This window comes from Mytilus galloprovincialis, chromosome 3 (genome assembly GCF_965363235.1).
Source record: "Mytilus galloprovincialis chromosome 3, xbMytGall1.hap1.1, whole genome shotgun sequence".
NCBI lineage: Eukaryota > Metazoa > Mollusca > Bivalvia > Mytilida > Mytilidae > Mytilus > Mytilus galloprovincialis.
In genome coordinates, this window is record NC_134840.1 from 54,623,913 (window position 1) to 54,635,295 (window position 11,383).

The 11,383-nt window shown below is 30.8% G+C and overlaps 1 long non-coding RNA gene across 1 annotated transcript; it reads right to left on the reverse strand.

The window, feature by feature from the left end:
* Window positions 1-8,732: 8,732 nt before the first annotated feature.
* On the reverse strand, window positions 8,733-10,904 carry LOC143066479 (uncharacterized). Its single transcript, XR_012975633.1, has 2 exons — window positions 10,837-10,904; window positions 8,733-9,974 (listed from the first exon to the last, which is right to left on the reverse strand). It is a non-coding gene; the product is annotated as an uncharacterized LOC143066479 (long non-coding RNA).
* Window positions 10,905-11,383: the final 479 nt, after the last annotated feature.

Here is an 11,383-nt window from a genome sequence, read left to right on the forward strand (position 1 = left end):
AGGTAAAATACCAAATTCCCGTCTAACATCCCAGTCATCTTGCATTGCAGGAACTACCTAACGGATCTATGGTTAATTTGTTAATTTGCAACTGAACGTTAAGGAAACAGCAGTCAATCAATCAGCTCGTGCCTTTCCAGCATATGTTATAATAAATATTGTTTAAGTGATGCTAAACTTAATCAATACTGTATTCTCACTTGCAAAATATTTTTATACCATTAAACAAGTTTCATAAAATAAAAAATTTCCATGGGAATTCTTTCTCATGTCAAATAATCTTGTACACGTGTAAGCATATGCTGCATACAATTGGTAACAAGTAAAGATGGTCTGTAATGAAAAACACACCAGCCTTTTGGTTATATTATTAATGGTTATTCATAACTACAATGTAAACAGTCAAAGACAGAGAAATGTAGTTGTTTTACTTTCCCACAACCTTTTCCTCATAATCAAATGCATAAATTGAAATTTACATAATCGGTTTACCTTGCATCTTGAAGGCATTCTCTGAATATGGTACAAAGACAATCTATCAACCCATTTGAAATAATTTCATATTGAAAAGAACAAGACATGACTTAAACCATGATTAATCTGTAATTGGAACGACGCGTAACAATGCTTTCATTTCAGGAACATCAATTGCTCAAAGAAAGAAATTGGAATCAATATAATGAATTCCTCCTTTTCTACTGTTTTGAATGAAATAGCAATTAACACACCTTTACAGAAGAAACATAATGGCTTCAAACCACTTGCAATATCATACGATGTAATGAATTGTCATAATCAAACTTACAATTCTGCGAAGTCACTTACAAATCTTCTTTGAAAATTTGCATAGAAATTCAATTATTCCAACAATCAAAGAAAAAGAAAAAAACGAAAGTGTTTACGTTAAATCAGATTTGTTAAACAGGTATTGAATAATGCATTGAAAAGACATTAAAAATATTCCAAACTATTGTAAGATATTTGACGAGAAATATTTAAAAAAAAAAGTATCTGATTAATAAGCAAAGTTTCCAGGCAAAACAAAATATTCACATATTAAGATAAAACAATTTAAAAAAAAAAATACATTCAATTATAACCATATCCTGGACATAAAATGATTCTTATTGTTCCAATCTCTGTCACTTACTTCAATTTTCATAGAAAATCTTTGTACAAATAATGTTTTACTGTTGAAAGGACAGTAAAAGGTTCATTTCCGTTACCTGAGAAATGACAATTGAATGAAAAGTTTATATACCGGGAGACCTTAGTACAGACACGAATTTTGGTGAAATATTTCCATTTGTGTCTTACCATTCTCAGGTAACTAATATTTACATGGCAATTAACAAGATTTGAAATCTTAATTAAGCACGTTGGAACAAAGATGTCAATGTCAGCTGCTGAAATATTAAAAGCTTTTACTTGAAGACATCCATTAAATAAATATTTAATTCCGTTTACTTCAAAAATATTTTATCCAATTAAATACTTATTGTGATAGAACTCAATCTGTAAATTGAAATAATTCTGATTTCTGCAACAGTATCAAATTCTTATTAAAAGAAGCATAAAATATGATTAAATTTTAAACATAAAAGGCATTTTGAAATATTGTTTTTGTTTCTAATGTCACCGAGACAAACGTGTATGAGTGAAGTGGATCACAATAAAACGATAATTTAGATATAAGACGCAGCTTAACGTCAGCATAAGGTCATTTTGGTTAATTATGGAACCTATTTAACAGTGGGTTTGTTGCAAACTTTCATGTAATAGATCCTTTTGTGGAAGAATCATCCGAAAAGAACAATTTCAAACTAGTGAAAATGATCATCATAACATCTTGCAAGTTTAATGTCTTCATAATGAGTTTAATTAAGATAAACTAGAAGACAACAAATGCAAATGTGAAATAAAACATTTCTCGATTTTCGGGTAAGGCAATCAAAACTCAAAAAGAGCAGAATACTTAGAATCCAGCAGAATGATTGGTGTCTTTATTACACGTGATGTATGAAAACATGACTAAAAAACTGTGATCTGTACATATTTGATTTGTTTGGACTTAATACCTGTGACTTAATAAAAAAAAACTGTTGATGTAATACGATTTTATACCTTTCTTTTTTTTACTTTTTCAATTATAAGAGCATCCAACCCATGACATGCAATTATTTCTACGAAACTTAAAAACTGTTAATATGATATACTGTTAAAACAAATTTCTTGTTTTTCAAAATTATAATCAAGAGAAATACTAGAGCATAAACCTTGGAAAGTAGTTCCTATGGTGTTAACCGGAAATTGTAGCATCTCCATGTAAAGATGGCAACGAAAACGTGATCATCTTCATTACGCTGCTCAACATAATCCTCAAGTAATGAAACAAAGACGGAAGAGATATGACATTGATGCGACCGTGAAATTAATCACTTTGTAGAAAACAATGAGAATGACTTTAGACAAACTTTATACGAAATTGTTTCCTCCATAGGAGACGGGACGTGAAAGACTGAAGATAGCAGAATATAGACATTTTCATAATTAAAACACAGCATTTTCTCTATTAGTTTTAAATCATTCTTATAAACTCCATTACCAAGGTATACAGATAACGACTTAACAGGATATCATTGCTTAGAAAGTTTAATAGCAACATTACGAAAGCAGTGGTCGAAGTTATTATTGATGAAATAAACGCAATATTCTCATCAACATTTGATAAAAGAGATACTATCGGAAAAGAAAATATAAATGCTTTTTTTTTTATAATTTCTATTTACTTGGTGGAGAAATATTTCTTGGTGTAAACCTAATTATGTGGTCAAAAAGCAATTAAACTGATGAAAGATGTTTTATAGTACCCTTGTTACCAATTTAAATACAAACCATGTAGTCTATGAAATACTCTGGTAATTAAAATTTGTCTTTTGGAATATTTTTATGGACGTTATAATTGACTTGTGTGCCAATTGAAGCTTGGTCATATGAACAAGCATTGCTAAAGAATTATAAGTTCAAAAAGGTCATAGCTATGTTACCTTTGAACATTGCTATTATCATTTAATTTTTTTTTTGCACTCTCCGTTTTTTTAATAGAATAATAAAAAATCATAAAAGGAAAAATATTAAGTTCATTATCTTTTTTTTAGTCGAAATGGCTTCAATGTTTAAAAATGCCTAATATCTTAACCCTCACCTTTAAATTTATTGATATTTTATTAGCCATTACCTTGATAATTTCAAAGAAGAAGAATATTATAAAGCTTTCTTCTGCAAAGAAATGCGTGTGTCAAAAGAAACTGATTCTCGTGTGCCTATCAGCGGGCGACATACGCCAATTAAAATTTTAAATAAATTTAAAACCAAATGAATAGATGAATCAGATTATTTATTTTATATTTCACGCTAAGAATGACTATAAAGAAGTAGTAAATCACTGTAAAAATGTTACAACAAAATTATAAATAAAATTGAAAGTAATGGATCAGAGATGATAGGACCACAGGGTGTCTGGAAGTTGTGGAGTAAAAAAAAAAGTCGGGGGAAATGTTGTTTGCTTAAATGCTTCTGTCGTTTACACGAACAATCATAAAGTAACTTTTTCAGATGTCCTTCAAAACAATAGATGCTACCACTGCATTCACACAGGATTTAAACAAATTAACAATAAATCCTATCGGTAGGTCTTTCAAAGTAGAGCGACCGAGATGAAGGGTGAGTGATCTAGAATAACACTGGAAAAAGAGGGTATAATGAATACGACAGAAACTGTTTTGCGAAGGTCGTATACATATATAACATCAAACAGTTTTTGTAATAGTTCTTTATAGTTCACAAATATATTTGTACACCCCAAAACCCATAAACCCCTGTCAACCACTGAGGTGCAATGCCCTACACAGATAAATATATAATAAGGTATTGTCAAAAATCCATTAGGCCACACCAACTTAATTTCTTGTTCTAAATTGGGGCGAGCGAGCGATTTGAAAATTTAAATAAAAAAATATTTAATTTGCAAATTTTTGAGGCGAAGCTTAAAAAGTAAAGGCGAGCAATTATAATTTTTTTTGTAAACATAAAATAGTAGGTTTTGACTATATCAAAATTTGATTTATCACTTGTACCTTGACATTTCTTTAATTTATGAAGTATTTTTTCCCTGTTCAACAAGAAATAATTGAATAATTAAATCTGGTCTATGTATGTGTGACTGACAATGAGACAATTCTCCATCCAAGTCATAATCAGGTTCAGAACAACCCCTTAATGTTATAAATATCCCTTTTATGAGGGGTCAATATAAGTTATAATATATTTTTTTTGTAAAAACACTTTTAGTACAAAAAGGCTAATATTTTCCCAAAGAACTATAATATCTATATGGTATTAAATGGTCAAAGCATGTCAAAGAATTTTGTAATATTCCTAGACTTTAACCATGTTAACACATTTACTTTACATGCTTTAACAGTTTAATATTATTCAAAATAAGTGGACCCCTCTTTTAGAAAAGTTGTTTAAAATATAATCTATTTCTCCTCTTTTTGAGTAAAAAATTCTAAGTTTTCAAAGGTTTTGTAAAGTAGCACTATACAAATCCTTAGCATTTCTATTTTCTTTTCTACAACAGTAAACATGATAAAATGACCCCTTCAAGGCCATTGTCTGAGGGATAACCTGATAATAACAAACATAGGTCAATGTACGGCCTTTTACATAGAGCTTAGATCCTGACCAAACAGCAAGCTATAAGGGACCACAACTTAGTATTGTACACAATTCGAACAGGAAAACCAACGATCTAATTTATATTTCCAAACGGGAAAATACCAATGAACCACATCAACAAACAATAACTGCTCAACGACAGGTCCCTGAATCAATCAGAAAAGGTGCACAAACCTGCAGCGGGTATGACCGTCAGCATACATTATAATTGCAGTTGAAGGCAAATCCTTCAGAAGTTCTTTGTACTTTATTTTAACAACGAACATTTTTTGACAGGGAAATATAAGGGACGACCATTTGATTTTCGGGGGGGGGGGGGGGGGGGGGGCAGGAGGATTTTGAAAATAAATAACTTGGCCTTGATTATCACAAAAATAAATGGTTTGTTCTGTGGTAGTTTGAAAATAAATTACCTGACTTGCAATGTATTGAAAATAAATAACTCAGCAGGTCTAATCGAAAGTATGAGATGGCACCAAATTCTACATAAATTCATCTTTTTTTCCCAAAAAAATCGAAAAATCTTCCCAATTTTTTTAATAATGAAAGTATAAATATTATTTAAATATGCCTGAAATGTCTGAAAATTGGTTTCATTTAACTTGAGGTATATTGTCTCAGGAAACCTTACCTCGCTTTTATTTTAACAGGGCCGTAACTACATTGAGACAAATGCCTCGTGTAGGAAATTTCAAAACCAAACGCTTATCTCCATATCAAATTGGGTTCACAGTGAGTACCTTGCAAGAAGCAAGTTCTGTTTTCCCTCAGACTTAGTCCTGATTTTTCGTGATCAATGTTTCTTATTTATTTGTCTTTTGTTTATTGATTACCCTTCTGTATTCTGTTCCTGTTGCATTCCTTTTGTAATCTAGTAATTTTGTTATGAACTTGATCATGAGTTTAAAAAAACCAACAGCCACATACTTACCTATGTGAATTCCATTTTTGCTTTATCATGCACATTGGTCTATTGATGTTGTCCCTAGAAACTTAAGTCCTACACTGAATTTATAAATTTTGCTTTTAGACCAAAATATTGTCAAAAAATTATTAAAACAAAACTTGCATTTTCAGATTCTTCGGAACACCAAGAAAGCATGATTTTGCATTATTTGTTCTATAGCTTCTTGGGCCTTCAGTGGCTCCAAAACCCTTCAAAAAAAATTTTGCCTCGTTCCGCTCGGCAAAATATGATTGACGATACTTTTAAAAGATGTAAGTTACAACCAATGCATATATATGCAGTTGAGAATATAAAAAGATTCATTTCTGCAAAGGATGATGATTAATTTTGATTAAATGGTACATAATAACTTGACTAAACATGTATTATTTATAATAAACAAATCATTTAAAAATTATGTTTTCGAATATCATAAATATAGTTGTGAAAATGAATAATCAGTCCCTTGCTTTAATGAAAATGAAAAATCTTGCTTCAAAAGAAAATGAATAATCTGTCCTCTTAGTTGGCGAAATTAAATAACCGATCAATCCTCCTGCTGAGATCTTTTTATAATATTTACAAAAAAAACGGTGCGGGAAATGGACATGATTACATTTCCGGATGCGGGAATATAATAAAAATAAAAAAATTCTGAAAAAAATAGGTGCGGGCGGGTCCGTCGAACAAGGAATTAAATTGGTGTGGCCTTACTAGTCTAGCAATGGACTTCTGGTATTGTATTAAATGTACATCTTCGGTTGTTGTTTTACTCTTCGGTCAGGTTGTTGTCTCTTTGACACCTTCCCCATTTCCATTCTCTATTTTATACTATGAGACAAGTATTCCTGACGATTTACTCAATTATCTATAAACAAACTAGTAGACGATACATAAACACATTCGTTATACCCGATATGACTGTGCACAACGTTGGGACAAACTAAGGCCAACCTTAAAAATATGTTTGTTTGCTGTTTTCCGACTGTACCTTCAGACTGAAGGGTCGGTAGGTAGGAAAAATATTTTATTTTATCAGCCAAAATACAGTTTAAACAAGCAGTTACACTAAACCAAGTTTCTTGTGAAGAAAAAAACACATTTTAAAACAACAAACACTGGACATGCTGAAAACCAACATCAAATGAACAGGCATTTTCAGATAAAAAACTTTTTAACCAAAACTGAAACTTTAACATAGTGTCATTATCCAATTTATGACATAAAATATGATATAATTATTAAATACTGGAACACTTATAAACAAGGAATGTCATTATGACTAGAACTGTTTTAAAGAAATATATTCAGACATGTATGCTTCTTGACTAGAATGTTTTCATGAGTAGAGTATTTTCATCAGAAAAATGTATATATTATAGATTTATAAGACAATTATTAAAGAGTGTATTTTTAATAAAAAAAAATAACCATTGAATCTTCAATTGAAAAAAAAGGCAACTTGAAAAAAAGTATTAAGACATTCGACTGTTTTCATATTTCTAACAATATTTAATTATATGTGATAAGGTTATATTTTTGCCAGGCTTTAATGAAAACCAAAGAAATCTAAAGTTTGGGGTGAAATCCATAGCACCCCATTAAAAGTAAATGGTCTGTACTGAAATGTTTTTAATGCATAAAAAAAATTGGCAGCATAGCTCCTAAGGACATGTTTTAATTGAATTCACACAGGCCACACAGTTTTGGTATATTTAATATTATAAGAAAGAGAATAATTGCAATGAGTGGGGCAGCCCCCTTATCCTAAAGGAGCATACTCATTGCAATCGAAGGTAGATTTAATATAGAGAGAGTATATTTATTTTTCAAGCTAACCATTCATTTTCTCTTGCTTCTTATTGATTTGGCATGATCTATATCCATTAACATTTCAAATGAGCCCTTCCTCCATACAGGCGTGTTTACCTGTTTACAGATATCCATGAAGATTTAAGTCACGGAGGAGTGGTTTCATCTTTGTCGTCTTCACAACGATTTGTAGAAAATATGCCATACTTCAAGCTGCTGTCGAATTATTTAACCAATGAAATTGGTTCCATAAAGTCAGGCTCCACAGATTCTGAACCCGATTTGTTTGAGACAGAATGGTTATCGTGTCAGTTATGAATATCCGCTGCATCATCGTCAATGATATCATCACACATCATTACATGTGCCTGAATCTGTATAAACAGTTTACTAATAAACTTTTTTGTTTGTTATTTGTCTTAAAATTGACACGAGACGACAACGTAAAGTACTCCTCCGTGACTTCATTGGTACCTGTAAACAATTTCCATGTGCTTTATCATTAAATGGTCACATGAACGCTTGACGGGAAGCTAAGAAAAACCGAACTTGAAATGCGTAATTGACCCAGACTTTAAATCATTTCCGGAAAGGACCCAAAGTTCCGGATCCCGTCAATAGAGGTATTAAAAAAAATTTCTTCAAATTTAAAGCAATAAAATTTTCACAGTCGGGAGGATTTTCAAGGGTCGGTCGGTAAACTGCAAACAAACAATATTTTAATTTAAGCCTAATTTCACTCAATATGGTTATTATATACGGAACAGTATTTACGGAATGGAAGGATAATCACATTTTTCATTCTATAATCTTACATTATTGAATCTAGTTATGGAAGTCCAATATCACGCACAGGGTAGTACATCATCATGGAAGATGTTCATCAAGGTAGAAAATTTTATAACGAATGAACATTTCCATTTGAATAATTACACGAACTAACAAATACAACCCGAGATTGATATTGTCAAAGAAAAAAAATAACGTAACAACAACGAAAAAGCTCTGAATATTTCAAATCTTAACAAAGATAAAAATTACAAATTACAAAAAGCTAATGACATCATTCTCACGTAATTTCCGGCTTCATCAAATTTGATAAACTGATATATTTGATGAATTTGATAAATTTGATAAACTGATATATTACTTTTCTCATAGAAAGTACCCTTACTCTTATGTCCTATAATTGCTTACATCCACTTCATTTGACCTACGGTGGATAGATGTCTCGTTTTCAATATTAATATATTTTTATTTACCAAAGTCATAAAAACTAAAGGCATACAACATATAAACTACACAAAGTATACAGAGTTAGCAAAAGGTAGTATGAAACATATTGCTGCATGTTAGATCTTAATTTTTGTGCACGAAATATAAATTTACCCAAATTACATAATTCTCTAAGACTATTATAACTTATTAATTGTATATATTTATACATAGAAGGTTTTCTCCAATAATATGGTTTTATAAAATAAGATCTAAGACCTTGATCTCATCTTCAATGTCATTTTTACAAAAAGTACATAGTCTATTACTTCTTGGAATTGCAGAATAGCGACCACATTCTATAGCTAAATCATGAATAATAAGTCTTATTTTGGTAATACATGTCTTATAAATAACTGGTATTGGTTTACATAAATAATTTTGTAAACAAAAGTTTTGAACCATATATCTATAACTTGTACATTTAACTAAATTATTCATTTGACTGTCAAAATTTTGCTGAAGACAATCAAACAGGCGTTGTTTAATTATCAAGTAAAAACTACAGGCTAAAATAAACCTATATTATACCAAATATCACCTAAACCTATACTGAGCAACTCATTTTTAATAAAATACAACCAGTTTGTCTTATTATTCGTACATTTTTGTAAATCGTCATATAACAAACAGTAACAGTTTTTCAAAATACAGTTTGTGGTACATAACAGCTTAAACCAGTATTTAAAAATGCGACATTTTCTGGTGAACAATAATGGCAATCTACCTAGCTCATAGTACACCATGACATTACTAGTAGAGCTTTTTACTTTCATAATATTTTTACAATAACCCAGATGTATCCTTTCTATAGCTGGTGCCTTGTGAACACCCCAAATTTCACAACCATCACAAAGTACACTGTTAATGCAAGTATCAAAAAGTGAAAGTAAAGTTACAAAATTCAAGTAAATATCTTTTACATTTCTCCTTAAGGCAAACACAGCTTTTCTACCTTGTTCTGACAGTTTCTGCTGTAACACATTATATTTACCCTTAAAATTTAACAAAATACCAAGATAATTAAACTTATCTTCAACTTCTATTTCCTGGTTATTATAAATACCATTTTTCATTGTTATGTATTTTCCACCCTTTCTATAAACAACAATTTTCATTTTTGCTATATTCACACTAAGTGGCCATTTGGAGGTATAATCATACAAAGTATCAAGTAATGCTTGTAATCCAGATACAGTTTCTGAAAAAAAATAGCCATATCGTCATCGTACATCAATAAAAATAAAATTGGTTCCTACATCTCATCAAGGAATAGAGTCGCTATTTATAAAAGCCATTTCACAAGTTCCTCATAGACGTAGTCACCATTAGTATTATGAAATTGGCTGTCGTCCAGTACAGCATCTGTGGCAGATGAGCACAATGACTAAAAATGTTCATGGAACAACTTTAATGGTACAGCATGTTTAGGAGACGCTTTCCTTTTATTTTTTTTTTGTAAAATAATTTAGAGTTTGTAAGTCTCAATATGTCCCGCATGTTTCCTTCAGTGCGCATATATTCACGTTTCAAGTGACGTTCTAGTGTTTTTCTTTCGGATTAAATTACTATGGTTAAGTTGCGTTTTTTAATCTATTAAATATATTCAAACAGTTTATATAGCGGCGATAAAGGTCTTCTCTTTAAAAAATGGTGCCATAATGTCATTTAATAATACCATGTCTCCCTATTTCTATGTATTCAAGACTTCTTCACGGTGTTTTATCATAAGCAGTCTTCCGAAAATCCGAAGATAATTAGGAAAGCACTAAAATTAAAAGTGTGACTGTAGGTACGGTGCCTCATATTCTCTTCGAAACGTATTTGAGCCCAACAAAACATTGAATATAATTGGTATCTATTTAGAACACAAAATTAGAAAATTCAAAAATTGGCTTTCGAAGTAAGATTGGTAATATATTGACGGTACATACTTACACTTATAATCTATCAAGGGAGTCTCATAAGGACCTTCAGAAGGAAAAGTACACAGAGAAAATCGAATCGATTTTAATATATCAGCATACAAATCATAGCAGAATACAATATGTAAAGAAACATACCATAACAATCCTACACACAAAGATGTTCACGATTGCACCTTGATGTACTAGTACATACTGATACAAATCATAAAAAGGTTGTGTATACATATTACGCACTTACGTAAATAAAACAAATAAAAGAGATTGCATAAACATTGATATTAAACTTACTGGACGTATGCCAGCATGTCTTATAACTAAAACAAAAAGGAACGACACTGAAAGATATAAACAAGCATATTTATGCACTAGAAATAGTCATGTGTTATCTAATGTATACATCTTTGACAATTCTATGAACCTCCGCAATGAGAATGCACAGAAAGAAAGAAAACGCACTACACCACTCCAAATAAATATGACCATACAAAGACATAGGAAAACAACAAAGATTATTTCGGTACTTTATAATCTGATTGAAATAAAGAGTCCGTGTCATGCTTCACTTACACGGATCTGACAACTCTCCGTTTCCTCTACTTCCCGAAGATCTTCAATAGATTGTAAACTCATGATGCTAAGGATTATGAAAAGGACATATGCATCATTGATGATACATACCAGT